At 44.6% G+C, this 23444-nt stretch overlaps 1 protein-coding gene across 2 annotated transcripts in view; it reads left to right on the top strand.

Moving 5' to 3' along the window:
- Positions 1–23444, top strand: part of RBFOX1 (RNA binding fox-1 homolog 1) — a 2446597-nt gene that overhangs the window by 746610 nt on the left and 1676543 nt on the right. The window lies entirely within an intron of this gene.

Raw genomic sequence — 23444 nt, 5'->3', positions numbered from 1 at the left:
GAGCACTCTCTGTCTGCCCTGAACACTGGGTGCTGGCCCCAGAGCCAGGCGCAACGCAAGCAAGTGAGCTGATGTGTTGAGGAGCTGCAGGGGCCACGGCAGGCCTGCTGCCTGTTCTGGGGACCCCTAGGTTTTCACTGGAACCGCTAGCCATGGATGTGCGACTGGTGAGGGCACAGCTCTCAGGGTGAGACAGTAGCTGCTGGGAGCCCCTGCAGGGGGGAAGTGCTGTGTGTGTGCCCCTGTGTGCCTGGTGACCGTGCATGTGTCTGGGGGTGAGTGTGCACGGGTGTATGTGGGTGCACGTGTTGTTTACCTGTAATTGTGCATTGGTGCGTGTGAATGTGCCCGGCTGCGTGGCAATACATGTGTGATCCAGGAGGAAGAGAGGGCATGGAGGGCGACTGGATGGTCCTGTGGTGGGCTCTGACTCCAGAACCTGCGAGGATGAGGGGTGGGGCGGCTGGGCCTTCTCTGATTTCGTGTCCAGGGTATCACTGTTTACCCCACGTCCTCCTCCTCCAGTCCTCCGTTCGTTTTGTGGGTACAGTCGGTGAGTGACCACGTCTTAGGAGGTGGAGCCAGACCCCTCTGTGGACACACCTTCACAACGTCCGTAAAGAGTGAACACAATCCCCTCCTTCCCCTAGAGCACCCTTAGCTGCCGCTTCATTGGCTCCAGGCCGCCGTCAGAGATTTAAAAATAACTGGGAGCCGCTTTTGAGACTTCAGCATTTTGGAATCCTTTTTTTCCCAGAGCCTTTTATTCTCACAGCGGCTCCTTTGCCTCTTGCCTTGAATCCCCTCTCCTTATCACGCGAGGTTTTGCTTTTGCTGCCTCCCAGGCCCGAAATCCCTCCTTGTGAGTCTTGGAGGCATCCTTTTCCTGTTCCTTGTTCTTTCGATGTAGCTAGAGGGTGCTTACCCCGTGTCCCTCCTGGCTTCACCATTTCCAGACAAGGATTGGTGAGATTCCCATTTATAGAAACAAAATCAAGGGAAACAGCTCGCCGAGTTTAATTTGTCTCCATCCTAACTCTTCTACTTATTAAAATAAAATGAAATTATTCATTCCCTGGAGCTCCAGATTACTTTGCTGAAAGAGAGGAGGGAATCTACTCCAGGGGAAAGAGGCTCTTGGGCTTTCATTCCTTGATGATCTTCTCTTTACATAATTTTAGGGAGCGTATTGGGGAATATTAATTGAGGTAGGCATGAATGTCTCTCCGTTCATGAGAATGAAGGGAGAGCAGTGTCTGGAACAAATGCCCGTGTTAAAGAAGTTTATGAAATGCCAGCAGATGTCACTGTGCCCCTGCCATTTTAGTTTATCTCCCTTGTAACTTTTTAAAAGCAACATTAATTATTTGCAGTAATAAAACAAAAAGAAGCCAATAGCCCAACACATACACACACACACACACACACACACGCACACACACATAAACACACACACATTCATACACTAAAAACAAGTATATCCTTCTATAGTCATCTATTAAGAGACCATGAAGCAACATTTTTTTTTTTTTTAAGGTCTGGGGAGAGACCAACAGAGCTCATTTCATAAGGTGAACCCTCTAACTCACCTAACTGTGATTTGTTGTTGTTCAGTCGGCAAATTGTGTCCAACTCTTCGAGACCCCATGGACTGCAGCACGCCAGGCTTCCCTGTCCTTCACCATCTCCTGGAGTTTGCCCAAGTTCATGTCCATTGAATTGATGATGCCCATCCAACCGTCTCATCCTCTGTCGCCCCCTTCTCCTCCTGCCCTCCATCTTTCCCAGCACCAGGGTCTTTTCCAGTGAGTCAGCTGTGATTTATATATATATATAACTGTATGATATAATTATTTTTTCCCAGAATAGCGGTAAAAATTCAATAGTCTTTGAATTTTCAGAATTCAAAGACTAGTGTAAGTTTTATTTATTTTTTTTCTCCTTCCCTCTAAGCCATTGTTCGGAAGCTAATAATAGCCCTGGATCCAGCTCAGCTTCTGAGAACCAAGTGTCTCTGCTAATTGATACAGCTCTTCATCTGAAAGCTGGGGTTTGCAAAGGAGGTTTGGCAGGGAGACGGGGGTGGTGTCTAAGTCTTATGATCTGTCGCCGGAGTTGTAATGATAACCTCTGGCAGATTTTGTTGTTGTGAGCACAACGAAGTGTGTATTAATAGTTCTTCCATTTGGTTTAAAGATTGGGAACATATATACAGAAAAAGGGGCTTCCCTGGTGTCTCAGATGGTAAAGAATCAGCTTGCAATGCAGGAGACCTGGGTTCAATCCCTGGGTTGTGAAGATTCCCCTGGAGGAGGATATGGCTACCCTCTCCAGTATTCTTGCCTGGAGGATCCCATGGACAGAGGAGCCTGGTGGGCTACAGTCCATGGGGGTCGCAAAGAGCCCCGACATGACTGAGTGACTAAGCACAGCACATTCAGAGAAAGATTCGACCAAGTATTTAAAATTAATCATTTTAAGCGAGGGATGATCTGCGAGCATTTACAAAAGGCAAGTACGGTGGAGAATTTTGTATTTAACAAGGCATAGTTGATGCTCCCTTTAATTGTTTAATAGTTTTAGATTAAAATGGCACAATACAAAAAAAAAAAATGGCACAGTACTAAAAAAAAAGGCAAGTGGAAGAAAAATTTGTTTTCTCTTCCACTAAATACTAAAAAACATTTGCCTCCTAGCTCACCAGAGACAACGCCTGTCATGGATTCTCACAGATCCTTTCATCGATCTGCTTATGTGCGCAGATATTCACACTGATTTGAGAGCATAGAATATGCATCGTTTCACTCCGTGTTTCTTTCTTTTCTTTTTTTTTTTTTAGTTTAAGGATATATTTTAGGGTTATTCCCTATCTATGTAGAATCTCTCCATCTTGTTAATGGATGGTCTTCCCTTGCGCATATTTACCCTGCCTTGTTTAATTCGTCTCCTTCGGGTGGATATTTATGTTATTTCTATTTTGCCATGAGAGTGTGGCCTGGAATATCTTTGACCATTGCCATGTCCTCACGTGTTGGTGTACTTGTCTGTAGGATAAATGCCTAGAGATGAAATTGCTGGGCCAGAGGAGTCGGGCCCTTCATTTTTAGACACGTGCAATCCCAGGGACAGGGGAGCCTTGTGGGCTGCCGTCTATGGGGTCGCACAGAGTTGGACACAACTGAAGCGACTTAGCAGCAGCAGCAGCAGCAGCAACCTAACGCTTTGACTGGCAAGTGCCCTGGGGCATCTTGGTGTTTTTCAGCGAGAAGTCAATTCTGACTCCTTGTTGGAACTGTTTCTTCAACTTGCTTTCCATTGCTTTTGTTACTGTAATCACACAGAATGGCCTGCCTCAGAGAATCCCCGCCTCTCTGCCTGACTCTCAAACTGAAGTGCCTTTATTCAGAACCCTGGCCACCTGTAGGTGGCAGGAAGGAACAAACACATCCCCCTGCCTGAGGCTTGCCATTCTAGGAGATGCTTGCAAGATTAATGGCCTTTTTACTTTGTTTCCTTTCCTCCCCGCCTGCCCCCCACCCCATCTCTGATCCATAAGAGAATCAGGCATCCAGACTCCGGTAAGAGGGTTACTTTGAGACGTTAGTTTGCCGTCTTCTTGGTCAGCCAGCTTTCTGAGTAAAGTCATGTTCCTTGCCTCAACGCCTCATCTCTCGGATTCACTGGCCTCTTGTGCGGTGAGCAGAGTGAGCTTGGCCTCGGTAGCAGGCGGGTGACAGGGTTTTGATGAAGCTGTGTCGTGGTTCTAGTTCTGGTTTGGTGGCCACAGTGCAGGCGTTGGACAGTGTTTACCGGTTGGTGTGTCTTGCATTTCTTTTGGTTCCCATTCTCTGCAAACACTTTCCATCTCCCAGGTACGCTGCCAATAAATAGCTTTCGTTCCTTGTTCACATCTTGTCCTGTTCAGCAGACACTGCCATCACCCTTGTTTCAGAGATGGGGCCGTGGGGGCCAAGAAGCGGCCAAGTGCTTTGGAGAGAGTCACAGGACTGGTTATGGAGGAGCAGGGACTCACACTCAGAGCCCTGAGCTTAGCCGTCCTGTGGTGCCCCTGCAGTGACTTTTAAGCAGCAGAGATCTAGGCTTTTGAGTTTTACCAGGGTTAAACCTGGACACTCCGGCCCTGTTGGCATTTGGATGGGGTAGTGTTCTGGGGTGCTGTGGGGGGCTGTCCTGTGGGGTGTTGGATGTTTAGCAGCATCTCTGGTGTCTGCCTGTGGCTTCCCTGGTGGCTCAGATGGTAACAGCACTGCCTGCAATGCGAAAGACCCAGGTTCGATCCCTGGATCAGGAAGATTCCCTGGGGAAGGGCGTGGCAACTCACTGTAGTATTCTTGCCTGGAGAATCTCATGGACTGAGGAGCCTGGCAGGATATAGTGCATGGGGTGGCCAAGAGTCGGGCACAACTGAGCGACTAAAACTGGTGTCTGCCTAGTAGAAGGTAGTAGCACCGTCCTTGGGCTAGCAACCAGAGATGTCTCTGGAGGTTGCTGATGTCTCTGCAGGGGGGTGGGGGGGTTGCCCCCAGTTGAAAACCAGTGACTCAGGAACAGGGCAAACGTGCCAGGAAGACATAGGTCATCACCCCAGAGACCTGGATTTGGGGAGACTGATGGCTGATGCCCAGGAATCTTCCTTTCACTTCTCCCCACCTGGGGACCCCCATTTGGTCCTGCCGAGGGTGAGGCACCTGGACTCCCCTCCCACGAACACCGGTCCAGGAAGAAACTGGAGGGTGAGCTCCAGCCACTGTCACGCTGCATTCCCATCCCAGGAACGTGCCCCAACACGACTTTGTCTCTTAAAACATCGTTGAGCAACGTCCGTGAAAAACTGCCTGGTAAAATAGACTTATAAAAAATCATGTTCTCAAGTACAGCCCAGCTTATATATTATGCAGTCTTTCTCTTCATGCATTTTCATCCCACGCTCAGTAATGCTCCACATCAGAATGGCAAGCGTGAGGCCTGCGTGACACCACCTCCCTTTCTGCAGTCGTGGCAGACATTGATAATCAATCCCCGCCCCCCGCCCCCCATCGGAGACACTTCTTTGGAATCCTCAATACATCACTTTAGGCATCTACCCTCAGCCAATTGGAATTCCCCTGTGAAATGAAATTTATTTGCCATCCCTATTACACGGTGCCTTTTTGGCTGGGAAGAAGGATTATGCCTTCCAAAGAGTCAGGCTTATCATGAGGTATTAGCTTATTTTTCAGTTACTCTGAGAAAAGTGCTTGATGGATAGGAAGAAATGTCTATTCTTAAGGCATTCGGAATGAATATCCTATTTCATAACAATAATTGTGCCCTTGGGAACGCGTCAATGTCCCAGGCATTTTACATATGTTTCCCTCTTTCAGACTGTGGTTTGTATTGTAACGTCCCTCCGTCCCCGCCTCCCCCCTGCACCCCCCCACCTGCTCCCTCTCCCCCCCACCCCCACCAAAAATAATCCCCTTCCTTGAAAGCTCCATGAGGCAGCCGGTCAAGGGTGAAACAAAATGCTTTGTATACAATGGAACCGAGACAATTCCCTTAGCAAAGGACATTCAGGAGCTGTGGGATATTATTGGAACTGTGTCACTTCTCAGCATGACGTATGTGAGGAAACTTCAGAGAGAAAAGGCACTTGACCATCCAAGACTTCCAGAAGTTGAGTCTGATTTCTAAAGACCCTGAGTCCAGGATGCTCTGGGGTGAGAGTGTGTATCTAACATTTTTTTTTTTAAATATAAATTCATTTATTCTAACTGGAGGCTAATCACTCCATTTTAAGCCAGAAAGAAAAACACCAATATAGTATCTAACATTTAAAAAAAAATTTTTTTTTTAAATTTATTTTGTCTGCATAGCATGCAGGATCTTTGTTCCCCAACCAGGAATTGAACCCGCGCCCCTGGCGTTGGAAGCCCAGAGTGTTTTTTGTTTTTTTTTTTTAACTTTTTATTTTGCATTGGGGTATAGCTGATTAACAAACAATGTTGTGATAGTATGTACCCATTCTCCTCCAAACTCCCTTCCCATCTAGGCTGCCACATAACATTGAACAGAGTTCCATGTACAATACAGAAGGTCCTTGTTGGTTATCCATTTTAAATACGGTACTGTGTACATGTCCATCCCACCCTGTCTCTTCTCCCATCCTTCCCTGCAGCAACTGTAACCTTGTTCTCCAAGTCAGTGAGTCTGTTTCTGTTCTGTGAGTTCATTTGTATCATTTCTTCTTAGAGTCCGTATATAAGGGACGTCAAACAGTATTTCTGTTCTCTGTCTGACTTACTTCACTCAGTATGACACTCTCTAGGTCCGTCCATGTTGCTGCGAATGGCATCATTTCATTCTTTTTCATGGCTGAGTAATATTCCATTATATATACATACCACATCTTCTTTATCCATTCATCTGTTGATGGACATTAGGGTTTGCAAGCACCGAGTCTTAACCATTGCCAGGGAGGTCCCTGTATGTCTAAAACTGGGAAGTGTTTTTAGGTGGCGTCTTATGACCATCCCTTCCAGAGTTTTTTTTTCTTTTTTGAGGAATTGATTGGGATTCCCACAGGATTGTTTACATAAATCTAGTGAGTTGACTAACCTGCATGTAAATACCCACCACTGAAATAGTTTTTAACTAGTTTCCTGTTTCACAAACTAGGAAAACAGATAAAAATAGTCCTGGAAGACCACATTGGTCAGAAGGCATCTGTCTCTTTCTTTGGGATGGATGATAGTGTTCTTCCTCCTCCACTTTTAGGCAGCTTATACTCTGTCAGATAGGGACAAAAAGTCATTATTGTCTCATGTTTCCTCTTCTGAGAAAGGAATTCCCACTTGGGAGTCACCAGTGGACTTCAGGGGCTCACTGTAATTATATTCAAGATTGTAAGAACAATTTTTCTTTACTTGAGTGGAAAGTCCATAGCTTTTAAAAATTATTATTATTAAAATCAGGTTCTCAAATTATCAGCCAAACATACAGTTAATGCTGAGGTGTTAACCAAAACAAGCGAGAATCACATGATAAGATTCTTATGATGAGAATCACAATGTCACACCCAATCATCCCCATAGATTTGAATGGCTGTGATTTTCAACATGTACAGATTCATTGGGCCCCTGCCAAGCGATATCTTTGGGTTTCTGTACATCTATTTCTATATGTGAACAAGCAATATAATATCACATACCAGCCAATGTTCCCTACTGTCTTGATGCATCCTGGTTTGCAAAATAAGTTAAAAAAAAAAAATGCTGAATCCCAAAGAAAGTTTCCACTTCCCAGACCAAGCTGTGTGCATAGCAGGGAGAAGAGACCAGATGGCCAGTGGGTTGAGATCAGCGGAGGACCAGCTGGGCTGTGTCTCCTCCCCCACATCCCTGGGAGCCCCGTCAGGGCAGGTCTTGGAGCTCCGAGCAGGACAAGAAGCCTCAATGTCAAGACCTCTGGCTCAAAGGACCCTTGGACAAATAGGAATTGGACTGGAAGCTGGCAAAGGAGCTGAGGACAGCTCTTAGTTTCCTGCTTGTTTGGGGGGGAAAATGCCAGCATGACATAAGATTTAAGGGTAAAATGCTGATGAACAGGAAATAACCATATTTCCCTGTGTTAGCAGCAGCTTGGAGATTGAAGTTCTGTGATGAGGGCACCCGATTTGAGTGGTTTTAGATTCCAAAGGAAGGAATTTTTTTTCCCATGTAAATGAAATCTTTCTTAACCGTAATTAAGCATTCCTTAGACTGCTGACTGTGACCACAGTGATCCCTAACCCCCGGCTTGACACCAGCCATACTCAGTTGTTTTGAGAAAAGCTAGACAGTTTTCAAATTCTCTCATCTCTCATTAATTATTTAAGAGTGTTTCTAAAGCTCTTCCTTTTTTGCTGGATATATTAGTTTATTGTGTCTTAGTCACTCAGGTTCTGACTCTTTGTGACCCCATAGACTGCAGACTGCCAGGCTCCTCTGTTCACGGGATTCTCCAGGTAAAAATACTGGAGTGGGTTGCCATGCCCTTCTCCAGAGGATCTTTCTGACCCAGGGACTGAAGCCGGGTCTCCTGCATTGCAGGCAAATTCTTTACCGTCAGAGCCACCAGGGCAGCTCAGTTATCTATTGCTGCAGAGCAAACTAACCTCAAACATGGCAGTTTGAAACAGTAAGCATGCAGTACTGCATACAGTTTCTGCAGGTCAGATTCTGGGAGTAGCTTGGTGGGCTGATTCTGATTCAGGGCTTCTTAGGAGACTTTGGTCAAGATGTTGGCAGAGTCCGTCAGTATGGGAAGGCGCGCTGGGGCTAAAGGAGACGTTTTCACATCCTCTCATGTTTGCTGGCAGATCTGAGCTCCTGAGGACCTGATGAAGAGAGGCTTCATTGCCTTGTCACGTGGGCATCTTTGTAAAGTTGCTTACAACACGGTGATTTTCTTCCCCTAGAACAAGACAGGGTTGTCTGTGAGAGGGAGGGAGGGAGGGAGAGAGAGATGGAAGTGGGTAGAGAGAGAGAGATAAAGTCCCAGTGACTTTTTTTTGGGGGGGGTATTATTATTATTTCCCCTATTATTAACATCCAGCATTTGTCCAGTGCATTTGTCACAGTTGGTAAACCAATATTGATACATTTTTATTAACTAAAGTCCATGGTTTGCGTTAGAGTTCACTCTCTGCGTTGCACGGTTCTGTAGTTTTTCCCTTTTTTTTTTTTTTGGTTACGGTAGGGTACATGTAACATAAAATTTCCTTTCTTAGCCATTTTGGGGTACGCAGTTCAGTGATGCTAAGTCTGTTCATACTTCTGGAAAGCCACCACCCCCATCTGTATGCATACTTCTTTTTGTCTAGGAAAACTCAAACTCTGTACCTATTACACAGTAACGTCTGGTCCCTCCTCCCCTATCCCGAGCAAGCGCCCTTGGACTTTCTGTCTCTGTGACTTGATTACTCTGAACCCCTCATATAAGCGGCATTACACAGTGTTTGACTTTCTGTGACTGGCTTATTTCACTTAGCACAGTCTTCTCAAGGCTCATCCATGTGTAGTAGTGTGCTCCATTATTTTTAAGGCTGAATAATATTCCACTGTATGTATATACCACACTTTGCTTATCCATTCATTCATTGATAGACATTTGAGTTGCTACTCAAGTACATTTTAGCTATATGACAGTTCTATTGAATTGATAAACGTGTAATGTAGTGGTTCAGATACCATAGAGATTACATTCACTGCCCTGAAAACTTCATCCTGCCTCTCCCCTACCACAAACCCCTGGACACCACTCTCTTTTTACTGTTTTGCCTTTTCCAGAATATTCTATAGCTGGAAGTGTATAATATGCACCCCTGTAGTTTTTCTGACCTTTTCTCAATATCACACAGCATTATTTCTGCCTTATTCAATCTGTTGGAAGCCAGTTCAGCCCACATTCAAGGGGAGGCTTAATTAAGCTCCGCCATTTAAAGTGGGCAATATCACAAAATTTGTAGACAGTTTCACACCACCACAATTTAGAAAATGAGATTGGAAGTACTGGTATTTATTGAGGACCTGCGGTGTACTGGGCACTGTCTTCATGTTTTGTATGCACGATCCACCTAACTCTTCCATGAATGCTGGGAAGTCTGTTTCTCATCTCAGTCTTTCAGATGATAAGACTGTGACTCTTCCAGGTTGCACATCATTTAAAATTTTTTTTTTCTTTTTGGCTGTGCTGTGCAGCAGGCGTGCTCTTAGTTCCTCGACCAGGGATTGAACCCTTGGCTCCATGCAGTGAAAGCTTGAAGTCCTAGCCACTGGACTGCCAGGAAGGTCCCCAGGGTGTACATCGTTTAAGTCACAAAGCTGGAACTTGCACTCAGGTCTGCCTGAAACCAAAGACTATGTTTTGAAATTGTGTCACGCTGCTTCGCCTTAGACTAGGGAGAAGCCTAGAGCCAGGGCTTAGATTTAGGGGACAAAGCCTTGCCGAAGAAAGTCACAAGATGCCGGGGTGGGGGGTTGATACCGTCTTCCCAAAAGGCTCTGTTGCTTTTTGGAGGCTGTAAGGGCAGGCCCTTCCCTTGCTTTATCCCATCCTAGTGTGGCTTTGTGCTCAGTTGCTAAGTCATATCTGACTCTTTATGACCCCACGGACTACAGCACACCAGGCTTCTCTGCCCTCTGCTATCTCCTGGAGTTTGTTCAAACTCATGTCCACTGAGTCAGTGATGCCATCCAACCATCTCATCCTCTGCTACCCTCTTCTCCTCCTGTCCTCAGTCTTTCCCAGCATCAGAGTCTTTCTCAATGAGTCAGTGGCCAAAGTATTGGAGCTTCAGCTTCAGCATCAGTCCTTCCAATGAATATTCAGGGTTGAGTTCCTTTAGGATGGACTGTTTTGACCTCCTTGCTGTCCAGGGGACTCTCAAGAGTCGTCTTCTCCAGCACCACAACTTGAAAGCATTATTTCTTTGGCACTCAGCCTTCTTTATGGTCCAGCTCTCACAGCCATACATGACTACTGGAAAAACCATAGCTTTGACTATATGGACCTTTGTTGGCAAAATGATGCCTCTGCTTTTTAATATGCTGTCTCGGTTTGTCATAGCTTTTCTTCCAGGAGGCAAACATCTTTTCATTTCATGGCTGCAGTCACTGTCACTTAATGCACAAACTGAATTTGCAGGTTTTCGCGGTTTCCAGGGGTTAGGAGGTGGGCCTCTCTGGAGGGGCCGTTCTTCTGTCCGCCGTGTCCCTATGCTCTTTTCCCAGGAAGCTGATAAATACTGATGATGCTCATGGCTCCTTCACCCTTGGATCTTCGTTTGAATTTTGCTGATGGAGAGTTTGGGCGGGAGGTTGGAGGTGGGGAGTTGAGTGCAGCCAACGCATTTTTTTGTCTTAGCACGCTTATGAGGGCTGGAGGTCACACTGCTCCCCTGCCGTGTGGCCCCCTTTCCTTCTGGGGACCCATAGCTGCTCCTTCTCCGCACCCCCTACCCCCTCTGGCCTGGGCAGGGTGACAACCATGCTGCTCCTGATTTGGGGTTGCTGCACAGCCTGCTTGGTTTCCCTCCCCTCTGCCCACGCCTTTGGAAATAGTACCTCAGTAAGTAAAAATCTCCTTAAATAATCTGAATTTGAGTATGCCATCTGTTTCCTATGGGGGACTTGACTGATACAGTGGCTAAGGATATTCATATTTAAAGTAAAAAGAAAAAGATTGTGTGTCTTAAATTAGGGCAAGCTGAATCTTTCAAAGCATGATGTTTAACCCCTTGACAGAGATGCTGACATGGAGCCAGAACCCTGGGGTGGCAGGTTGCTTTCAGAAACCAAATTAAGTTTCCACGTCAAGACACTGCTTTTTGACTGCTTAACCAAGAACTTCCTTTAAAGGCTGAACGTCCTTGCCCTGAGTCTCTCCTGGCATGTATGTTAGGAAAGGTGAAGAGCCCAAGAATCTCCCCGAGTTGTGGGGGGTTATTATCCCTGATCACCGACTCAATGGACATGAGTTTCAGCAAACTCTGGGAGATAGTGAAGGATAGGGAAGCCTGGCGTGCTGCAGTCCATGGGGTCACAAAGCGTCAGACATGGCTTACCGACTGAACAACCAGGACAAAAAAGACCTGATTCAAACAAAAAATTCTTTTTTTTTTTTTTTTTATAGCCAAACAATTCCACAGGTGAGCTAATGAACTAATTACAGATAGCAGTTTCAAAACATTGGCATTCCACAAGTAAACAGCATCTGCCTTTGATTAAGGTGTGAAATTTCAAAAAGGTGTGAAGTCACGGGTAATATCTGAAGCTGTTCATATACTTCAGGTGCTTTCCTTTTATTATTATGGAGAAATATTATGAGATATCTTTGGATGTTTTCCTCTGAGAATCATGAAAACTGACGAACACATCCCAAGACCCTGCCTTGGTGTAAATCACAAGCCCTGAGTTGCCCCTCTTTTTTGGGGGGCATAGCCTGAGCCCGTTCCATGGTCCTTGGAGCTGGAGCTTTGTCATCATTCCTCCTGTGTGTGCATCATACATTGTTTTATTTTTGGAATAACAGACACAGATGCAGAATTTGTAAAATTTTGAGATGCTTGTCTTATATGTACTATCATTGATTCTGACTATTGATTGCACATTAGAACACTTGGGAGAGTTTTAAAAGTGCCAGTGCTGCCCAGAGACTCAGGCAGAGGCAGTGGCCCCAGAGCCTCAGGTTTATTTGTTTTAAGTGAAAGTGAAAGTTACTCAGTGGTGTCTGACTCTTTGTGACCTCATGGACTACACAGTCCATGGAATTCTCCAGGCCAGAATAGTGGAGTAGGTAGCCTTTCCCTTCTCCAGGGGATCTTACCAACCTAGGGATCGAACCCAGGTCTCCTGCATTGCAGGCAGATTCTTTACCAGTTGAGCCAAAGGGAAGCCCAAGAAGACTGGAGTGGGTAGCCTATCCCTTCTCCAGTGGATCTTCCTGACCCAGGAATCGAACCAGGATCTCCTGCATTGCAGGCAGACTCTTTACCAAGTGATCTATCAGGGAAGCCCTTTGTCTTAAAATGAGGCTTCTAATAAGCATCAGGGGTCATAGCAGTATAACCAAAATATTGTTGTGCTTGTTGGTCAGTTGCTAAGTTGTGCCCGACTCTTTCCAACCCAATGGACTACAGCACACCAGGCTCCTCTGTCCTCCACTGTCTCCTGGAGATTGCTCAAATTCATGTCCATTAAGTCAGTGATGCTATCCAACCATCTCATCCTTTGGTGTCCCCTTCTCCTCCTGCCCTCAATCTTTCCCAGCATCTGGGTCTTTTCCAATGAGTTGGTTCTTTGCATCAGGTGGCCCAAGTATTGGAGCTTCAGCTTCAGCATCAGTCTTTCCAGTGAATATTCAGGGTTGATATCCTTTAGGATTGACTGATTTGATCTCCCTGCAGTCCCAGGGATTCACAAAATGAGGCTTCTCAAATTTTGATGGGCATGCAAATCACCAGAGAATCTTGTTAAAATGCAGATGCTGATTCAGTAAATCTGGGGTGAAGTCTGAGGTTCTGAAATTATAATAACTCCTGAGTAATGCTGATGTTGCTGGTCCACAGAACATCCTTTGAAAAGGGGATAGGTCATCTGGGTGGTGACGGGTCACTTCTTAGGATGGCTGAGTGTGAATGTTTGGGTCTTCGGTGGCTTGAAACAAGGCTCCGAGAGTCCTCTAAAGGCAGGAAATTCTAGTTGAATTTGGCGTTCAGGGTTATAGACTCAATGGAGCCTTTGGTAGAAAACCACAGCCAACACTCTTGACATCTGTCCATCCACCCCATCCATCCATCTACCCATCCATCCATTTTTTTGTTCATTCAGTAAATATGTATTAGACATCATACACTACATTATCTTTTAGGTACTAAAGATTGATCAATGAGAAAGATAACTGGCCTCTTGCCCTAGTATATTCCAGTGAAGACAGTGGCACAAGATACTTGGAGAGTAAATATAAGTCAACAAGAGAAGTAAAGGTGGTGAGATGTGCTCAGTCCCATTCAGTCACTCAGTCGTGTCTGACTCTGAGACCCCATGGACTGCAGCACGCCAGGCTTCCCTGTCCATCACCAACTCCCAGAGCTTGCTCAAACTCATGTCCATCGAGTCAGTGATGCCATCCAGCCATGTCATCCTCTGTCATCCCCTTCTCCTCCCACCTTCAATCTTTCCCAGCATCAGGGTCTTTTCAGATGAGTCGGTTTTTCACATCAGGTGGCCAAAGTATTGGAGTTTCAGCTTCAGCATCAGTCCTTCCAATGAATATTCAGGACTGATTTCCTTTAGGATGGACTGGTTGTTGAGATGTGCTAGGAAGTTAACAAAGCATGATAGGGAGTCACCTTTTGTAGAGGGTGTGTATGGCATTTGATCTGCTGCCATTAGGTAGGAAGCGTCTCTGCTGGTATGGCATTTTGGCTAAGACATAAAGAATGAGGTTAAGGCATGCAAAGACTAAGGGGAAGACCATTACAGAAAAAGGGAAGAGCAAGGGCAAAGATGCTCAGGTGGAAATGAGATGGATTTATTGGGGAGCAGAAAAGGGTCCGTGTATCTTTGGTATACTGAGTGAGGGAGTGCATTATTACATGAAGAGGGAGGGACAAGATTGCACACCAGGGTAAAGTCTTTGAGTTCTTCCCTAAGTACCAAGGGAAACCATTTGATGATTCTAAGTAAAGAAGAAATATATTCTGATTTATGTGTTAAAATGATCACTTTGATCGCTACATGACAGATATATTTGAAGAGATGGTATCAAGGGAAAATCAGTTAGTAGACTCAGAGGAACCCAAATAAGCAATGATGGTGGCCAGTCCTAGAGAAATGGTGATAGGGATGGATGTGATTGTTTGATAGCAGTCACAGATGGAGCGATGAAGGGAAAGGAGGAAAGGAGAGCGACTCTTAGCCATTAGGTAAGTGGCAGTGACTTGCAGGTTGAAGATTAACGGAAGGACCAATTTGTAGGACACGTCAAGTCTTGAGAGCTCCATTTTGGACATGTTTAATGATACCTGTGAAACTTTCAAGTGTAGTTTCACAAACAGAGTTTATACCCAAGTCTAGAGATCAGGGAGTGAGTGAGGTCTAAAGATAGGATTTTGGGGCCATCCATACATCATCACATTAAAAGTCTCCTTATTGGATGAATTTTCAAGGAGAGAGAATGTAGCTGGAGAAGAGTTGATGCTGAGGAAGCCTCATGAATCTGAAGGGAGGCTGGCCCCAGGTTAGGGAGAACAGCACTGGATCCTTCTTGAAACCCAGATTCCCGAACTTTAGCCTCAGAGTAGCCTATACTGTGATTTCAACAATTTGTCGTCATTCAATTGCCAAGTTGTGTCTGACTCTTTGCGACCCCATGGACTGAAGCATGCCAGGCTTCCCTGTCATTCACTATCTCCTGGAGTTTGCTCAAACTGATGTCCACTATGTCGATGATATTGAACCGTCTCATCCTCTGTTGCCGCCTTCTCCTTCTGCCCTCAGTCTTTCAGGGTCTTTTCCAAGTCAGCTCTTTGCATCAGGTGGCCAAAGTACTGGAACTTCAGCTTTAGCTTCAGTCCTTCCAGTGAAGATTCAGGGTTGATTCCCTTTAGAATTGACTGGTTTGACCTCCTTCCTGTCCAAGGGACTCTCAAGAGTCTTCTCCAGCAGCACAATTGGAAAGAATCATCAATTCTTTGGCACTCAGCCTTCTTTATGGTCCAACTCTCACAGCCGTACATGACTACTGGAAAAACCAGATTTCGATAATAACTAGTATGTAAATGTTCAATAAACATAATTTCCCAGATGTGGAACATCTGGTCAAAGCCAATATAATTTGAAATGACGTTGGCTTGATCTTGATGTCTCTCTCAGAGGGACACATTGTGAGGAATTAGACATTATGTTGAATTATTGTGGAGGATGGGGGAAACACGCTTGTTGGTTCCTTGGCCAGATGTCTAAGTATATGGTAAACGGAGTTAATGGATGCCGGGGAAGAGAGAAACACGTGTGCAGTGTTGGCGCCCTTTCAGCAAAGCCAGGCAAGGTTGCTGATGAAGGACGTCCGCTGCTGGGAATGGCGCTGAAGATGTATTCTTGGACCCAAGGAGGAAGCACAGAGGACACGTTATCATGTGGAATGATTACTTGGCTAATGAGCCTTGAGGGGCAGGAAAATTGACTACAAAACAAATTAAACCAGCACCTGACATTCTAATGTTCTTTATAAACAAGTGATAATGTCAGAGAGTGTGTGTGTGTGTGTGTGTTTCCTTGTACCAGCCCACTTCTTTTAACCAACCCCACACAAATATTCAGAATTAGATGGACCGATGCCCCCTCCCTGGTGATTCATGGGCATGGTACCATGCCTGAGGATGTCATTTGGCTTTTCCATGTATCCTTTCTCGGTGGCTGCTCTTGGCAGACGACAAAAGATGAGATTTCTCTGAAGAGCTCATTCCTTTCGATTGTGTTCCCGAGGAACGAGGCCAGATGCATGTCCGGAGCTTTAGAAAACTCCAGGATTTTTGGTGATGGGCATGCAAACCCTGGCTGTCTTCCACCAGCAGCAAGGGCAGAAGCAGCAGGGAACAGACAGAAATGCAGAAAAAGGAAAGGAAGTCAGGAGTGAGGGATGACTTCCTCACAGATGGGATTATTGAATCGTCAAATGGAATGGGTTAGGGTGAATGAAATCACCTTATACGGAAGGTTGTAAGAATAGGGACTGTGTGTGTGTGTCTATGAGTCACCCAGTCGTTTCCTATGCTTAGAGACCCTATGTCCTGGAGCCCACCAGTCTCCTCTGTCTATGGAATTCTCCAGGCAAGAGTACTGCAGTGGATTGCCATGCCCTTCTCCAGAGGTTTTTCCTGATCCAGAGATTGAACCTGGGTCGCCTGCATTGCAGGCAGAGTCTTTACCATCTGAGCCAGTGGGGGTAGTGACTACTTACTCAGTCTTACAAATTATACATTTATTCAACCAACAAGGTCTGGTTCAGTCTCCTGTGAGGTTCCTGTTCCTTTCCCCTGGGTCTTGGTGCATGCCAGATTTTGTTTGTGACCTCTAAGAGTGGAGTCTCTGTTTCCCCCATTCCTGTGGAAATCTTGTAATGAAATCCCACTGGCCTTCAAGGTCAGATTCCCTGGGGATGCCTTGTCCCTTTGCTGGATCCCCTGGCTGGGAATCCAGCAGGGAATCTGACCTGGGGCTCAGAACCTTCATATCCAGTTTGTGGGTCACCCACCCAGTGGGTATGGAATTTGATTTTATCATGATTGCGCCCCTCCTACCATCTCTTTGTGGCTTCTTCTTTGTCTTTGGACATGGATTATCTTTTTTTGATGGCTTCCAGCATCTTCCTGTCAATGGTGGTTCAACAGCTAGTTGCGACTTTGGTGGCCTCGCAGAGGGAGATGAGCGGACGTCCTTCTACTCTGCCACCTTGAACCAATGCTTATCTGTAATCTCCTAACTGAATCTTTATGTGTTGACCCTTTGCCAAGTTCAGACTTTAAGACCTTTGCATCCAGTATCTCACCTAACTCCACAACAACCACACAAAGGGGCTCACTATTTCTGTCCCTTTTAAAATACATCAGTGAATGTTAATAAATGTCTTAGAGTCAAAGCAGTTTTCCTAAGGGTTTCACAGTCTGTGATTGGAACTCAGATGGTGACACTTCAGAGCCTCATATGCTATGACAGAGGAATTGCTCATTTAATCAAGAGAGAGAAGAAAATGGCCCATAGAAACAAAGGCCACAATCTTTGTAGGGTTTCAAAATAGTTTTAAAATAAACACAGCCACTTATATTATGGTTAATATGTACTGGGAATTTGACTGTACAATTGCCATATAGACTCTGGTTGAATCTTTACAATGGCTTTGGGGGAGACATATGACTCTTTTCATTTTATATCTGAGGGAGTTGGCTCAGGGAAGCTGAGGTCAGTCTAGATTTAGGCCGCTAAACTGGACTGAGCTGGGATTTGAATTTTGATCTCTGACTCTTGTTATCCTTGCCTTTAAATATTACATGGGAAGTGGAGGGCTTCCCATGTGGCACAGTGGTAAAGAATCCACCTACCAGTGCAGGAGACATAAGAGACATGGGGTTGATCCCTTGCAGGAGGAAATGGCAACCCACTCCAGTATTGTTGCCTGGGAAAACCCATGAACAGAGGAAGCTGGTGGCTGCAGTCTGTGGGGTTGCAGAGTCAATCAGGACCAAGCTCACGTACACACACACCACACACACAAAAGTGCAAAGGTTCCTATTTTCCTCTTCCAGACCTAGTGAAATATATAGCTTGAATTCTCTTGTACCGTTTAAAGTTCACTGATATCTTAGAAATAGAAACACAGGTATAAAGTGTAACTTAGAGTACAATTTTCTAGATAAATCAGATTTCTTTCACATGATCAGTGCCTCCGAATTATCTGTGGCCTCTGATGCCTATTTACCTAGAAGGATGGCTCCTCTCTGCCAGATACTGATAACCTACCAAGTTGTGATTTCTTCTGTTCTGCCATAGAAATTTCATTATTTCCTGTTCCTGGTAATAATGGAGACATACATTTTTGGATTAATGTGGGCACCTTCTCAAATGATGCACCCTGGCAAGGTTATTATTAATAAAAGTAGCTTTAAAACACCACAAATAACTCTGTAACCTTGCTCGGGCTTAATAAATTCCCTGCAGAAAATTTTATTTGCAGTAAAATCTTAAAATTCAGCTCACTTTTAATATAAGTGTGACCTCCATGACCCTATCGTTCATTACATCCCAGTGACCTTTCCAAAGTTGAGAAGGGTGGTTGCAACAGCTTTTGGGTATTAATACCTATAAGAGGTAGATACGCTTTTCATTCTCTCCTACTGATAATTAATTCATGTATCTGAACATTATTTCCCTTATGACACAGTCTGTGGTGGTTTCTTAAGGGCACAGACTGTAAGTGGGTTATCTTGGCTAAAGTGGGTTTCCATCATTTTTAGACACTTGAGTTTCTACAGCTTCATTCACACGGAGGCTAGACCTGGGATGAACAGTGCCAGGCTGCTAGAGCCCTAATCAACATTTTAATCATCACCTTGCATCATCTTCTATGGATTTCTTTTTTAAAAGAAACTTTGCATTGTGCCAAAATTTAGTTGAAAGAATAGCATAAGGAACCTTCATCTCTCAGATTCAGTCATTATCACGGTGTGGCTAATCTTGTTTTTCTACACTCTGGATCACTCTTCCTCTCCAGTCTCCTGTTACTTGAACTGTTAATTGGTCAGTTGTATCTGACTCTTTGTGACCCCATGGACTGTAGCCCACCAGGCTCCTCTGTCCATGGGATTCTGCAGGCAAGAATATTGGAATGGTTTGCCATGCCCTTTTCCACGGGATCTTCCCCACCCAGGGATTAAACCTGGGTCTCCTGCACTGCAGGCAGATTCTTTACCATCTGAGCCACCAGGGAAGCCCTGTTACTTGAAAGCATATGTCAAGTATCCTGTCATTGTTCCCCTAAGTATTTCAGTTTGCATTTCTGAAGGATAAGAGATCGTTTTTCCTCTTAAAATTAAAATTTTTATTTTATTTAGCATGAAGTCCACCCTCTTACCCTGGAGGAGGGCATAGCAAACCACTCCAGTATCCTTGGTGGGAGAATCCCCATGGTTAGAGGAGCTTGGCAGGCTGCAGTCCTTGGGGTCGGAAAAGAGTCAGACACAGCTGAGCAACTAAGCACAGCAGCAGCTTAACAAAGTTTTAAGTGCACAATTCGGTGTATTTAACTACAGACACAATGTGGTTCAGAGTTGTCTAGGATTTGTCCAGCTTAACTATAGCTTTCTGTTAAAGCCCCATGGCTCCTCCTCACAGCCCCTGGCAACCATTCTCTTCTGTTTGTATGTTGTTGTTGAGTTGCTGAGTCATGTTCAACTCTTTGCGACCCCATGGACTTCCCTGCTTCCCTGGAAGCAGCACACTAGGCCTCCCTGTCCTTCACCACGTCCTGGAGTTTGCGCAAACTCATGCCCATTGAGTCGGTGATGCCATCCAACCATCTCACCCTCTGTCACCCCCTTCTCCTCCTGCCCTCACTCTTTCCCAGCATCAGGGTCTTTTCCGATGAGTCGGCTCTTTGTACCAGGTGGCCATATTGGAGCTTCAGCTTCAGCATCAGTCCTTCCAATGAATATTTAGGGTTGATTTCATATGAGTTTGTCTATTTTAGATACTTCATGTCAGTGAAATCACGCAGTATTTGTCTGTCTTTGGCTTATTTCACTTTTCATAATATCCTTCAGGTTCACCCATGTTATCACATGTGGTGGGATTTCCTTCTTTTTAATGCTGACTAATATTCTGTTGTATGTGTACACCACATTGTCTTTATCCATTTATCCCTGGATGGATATCAAGTTTGTGTCCATATCTTGGCTCTCATGAATAAAGCTGCAGTGAACATGAGAGTACATAAGAGATCCTTGTCCAGCTCTTAGATAAATACCCAGAAGTTGGTATTGCTGGAAAGTGAAACTGAAAGTTGCTCAGTTGTGTCCGACTCTTTGCGACCCCATGGACTATAGCCTGCCAGGTTCCTCTGTCCAGGGAGTCCTCTGGGTCAGAATAGTGGAGTGGGTAGCCATTCCATTCTCCAGGGGATCTTCTCGACCCAGGAATTGAACTGGGGTCTCCTGCATTGCAGGTGGATTCTTTACCAGCTGAGCTACCAGGGAAAGAAGATATTTCTGGATCATATCATAATTCCACTTTTAATTTTCTGAGGAACCTCCATAGCATTTTATAGTGGCTGCCCCACTTTATATTCTCCCCAACAGTGGACAAGACTTCCAGTTTCTCTACATTCCTGCCAATAGTTGTTATCTTTTGTATGTGTATTTTGGATAATGGCCATCTTTTACATAATATAACCATAGAAGTCTTTTTCTAATGTGACCCCAATACCTGCAAAAAATTTAGCAGTGATTCCTGAATATCATCAATTATGAAACCATTGTTTAAGTACCCACCTTTCTCAGAAGGGTCATTTTTTTTCATAGTCTGTTCATTTGAAACAGGATCTAAATAGGTCCCACACATAGTGATGGGCTGATAGGTCTTCAAAAGGCTCTTTTAATCTGCTTTAAGGATCTTTTAATTGGTCTGACTCCAACATTCCTGTTTATTTTTACAATTTTTTTGTAGTTGCAGCATTTGAACTCTTGGTTGAGTTCGACCAGGAATGGAACCCTGGGACCCCTGAATAGGGAGCTCCGAACCTAAGCCACTGGGCCACCCCTACAGTCTTATCTTTTGGGGAAAATCATATATTAAATACTCATGATTATACCCCAGATAAAGTTAAATCAATGCAACATTATTCTCCCTGTGATCTGCCCATCCACAGACACGGGGTCTTCAGGTCTTTCTTAGCTAGTATTTCCCTGTGTTTTTGTCTGTACCTGGTTTGGACATTCAAGATGACACTCTGTGGTCAAGGTCATAACTCAGGAAACATGCTGAAATTTCAGACTCCTCCTCAGCTTCTCTAAGTTTTATTTCATATTTTGGTTTGTATTGATCTGCTTATTAGGAAACAGTATAAAATTCTGGGAGGGGACAGAGAATTATAATCATATGTAAATATATATAATATACATATATGTTTTACATATTATGTATACTTTATATATTATATCATTTATATTTAAATGTGTGGATTTATATAAGTAATGCATGAATAATATTATAATGCTCTGATCTTGGCTGGGGCTTCCATGGTGGCTCAGTGGTAAGGAATCCACCTGCCAATGCAAGGGATACGGGTTCGATCCCTGAGTTGGGAAGAACCCCTGGAGGAAGAAATGGTAACTCACTCCAATATTCTTGCCTGGGAAATCCCACGGACAGAAGGAACCTGATGTGCTGCAGTCCGTGGGGTCACAAAGAGTCAGATACGACTTAGTGACGGTAGCAGCAACAGTGATGGCCGTGTTTGGAGCTCTTGTCATGTGCGAGCTTTGGTATAAATGTATTGCTTTGAATTCCATGAGACCCCTCCCGTCAGGTCCCCTGCTCTTCCCACTTGACAGACAGACTCTGGCCACTTTGAGAGTTAATGTGACGCATCCCAGGTCAAATGAGGGCTCCAGTGAGGTCTGTCCCCACAGTGGTAAAGCTGACATCTCGGCCATCCTGCATATCAGATCTGTGCATGTGCAGACTGGAGAAGGGAATCCTGATTTTTTGTTGCTTGCTTAGAACTGGACAGTATAGTGAGAATTCTTGCTCAAATCTTGCACTCCCCCAGGCCCTTGAAGTTTATTCTGTTTCTGAGCATGAACGTCACAGATTTGCACGCATCTCTGCATGACAGTCATCAGTGGACATTATGCTATGGTTGTCCACTGGCTACTATTTTACACTTAGTCAGTGGCCGTTGATTGTTCAGTTGCTAAATCGTTTCCGACTCTGCAACCTCATGGACTGCAGCACGCCAGGCTTCCCTGTCCTTCACTGTCTCCCAGAGTTTGCTGATTCAAGTCCAGTGAGTTGGTGTTGCTCTCTAACCATCTAATGCTCTGCTGCCCCCTTCTTCTTTTGCCTTCATTCTTTCCCAGCATCAGGGTCTTTTCCAATGAGTAGTAGTTGCCCGCAGGCTGCTGTTTTACATTTAGTCAGTGGCTACTGTTGACTATTTCAGATTTTTTATTTTTCCTTAATTATTTGCCTGTATAGCCTGCAGAATCATGTGTTAGAGGAGGTGGTCCTTTGGCAGGGGCTCTGTGTGAGGTTGGCGTTTTCTATGGAATCTTTTCAGGACACAGAACTTAGCCTGCAGATCTTTTTACTTTTCCTCCCCTCACCCCATTTTAAGATTTTTTTTTTTTTAATTTGGACCGTTTTTAAAGTCTTTAATTTTTTTGCAGTATTATTTTTTTGTTGTTTGTTTTGGTTTGGGGGCCATGAGGCATGTGGGATCTTAGCTTCCCAACCCAGGGATTGAACCTGCATCTCTTGAGTTGTCTCCTACATTAGCAGGCTGATATGCATTTGGGATACCTAAATAAAATTGTCCATGAAAGGTACATTATATAATCACATCTCCAGTTATCCTATTGACTGTTAACACAGATCACCAGCAATGCATGTGTGAGTCAGTGGCTGGCTGAACATCTCATAAAGAGTTAAGACTTGTTTTAGACCCTGAAAGTGAGCTGCATACAGAGATGAAACAGGGGCGGAGTACAGGTTTGTCACCAAAGTACCTGTGTGGCAATTGATTAAACCCCTGTTGTAGGATCTCCTTTCTCTAGAGGAAAGAGTAAGTTGGTGTTTGTAAAAGCCCTGGTGACAAGAATCTCTCTCTCTCTTTTTTTTTTCTCCCTGAAGAAAGAGATCTATGTATAACTGAGTTTTCCCAGAGAACACAGAAGGGAGGAAAAGAAAACAATAAATCAAGTGAGTTTTTATGATCCCTATAAGCAAAAACATACTTCAGTTATGATGGATTGTGTTAGAGAACAAATGAGATTGCATGGAGGCTGTGTACTAATGTTGGTCTTTACAGGGCTTAAATATATTGCCTGCCTCCCCTAAACGCAGCTTATTCATTGGCTTTATGTTATGAAGGAAATATCGGAATAATGAGCTGTTTTTTTTTTTCCTCCTGTCTTCATAGTTTAATATCATGCAACTGTTTATTAATAAGCTCCAGCCCCTAAAGGATTCTCCTAATCCTATTCTAATATCAGACTAAATTTAATAAGATTCATTCTTCTCCCTACTGCATATGCCTCATCCATTCATTTATTCAACTAATATTTATTTGAGGGTCTCCGATGGTGACAGGCACTGGACTGGGCTTGGGGAATAGAATGTTGAAAAAGA

This window comes from Bos grunniens, chromosome 25 (genome assembly GCF_055505025.1).
Source record: "Bos grunniens cultivar Pamir isolate PY7600 chromosome 25, Bosgru_T2T1.0, whole genome shotgun sequence".
Lineage (NCBI taxonomy): Eukaryota > Metazoa > Chordata > Mammalia > Artiodactyla > Bovidae > Bos > Bos grunniens.
The sequence above is the reverse complement of the archived record's forward strand: the minus strand, read 5'-3'. Positions and strand labels throughout refer to the sequence as shown.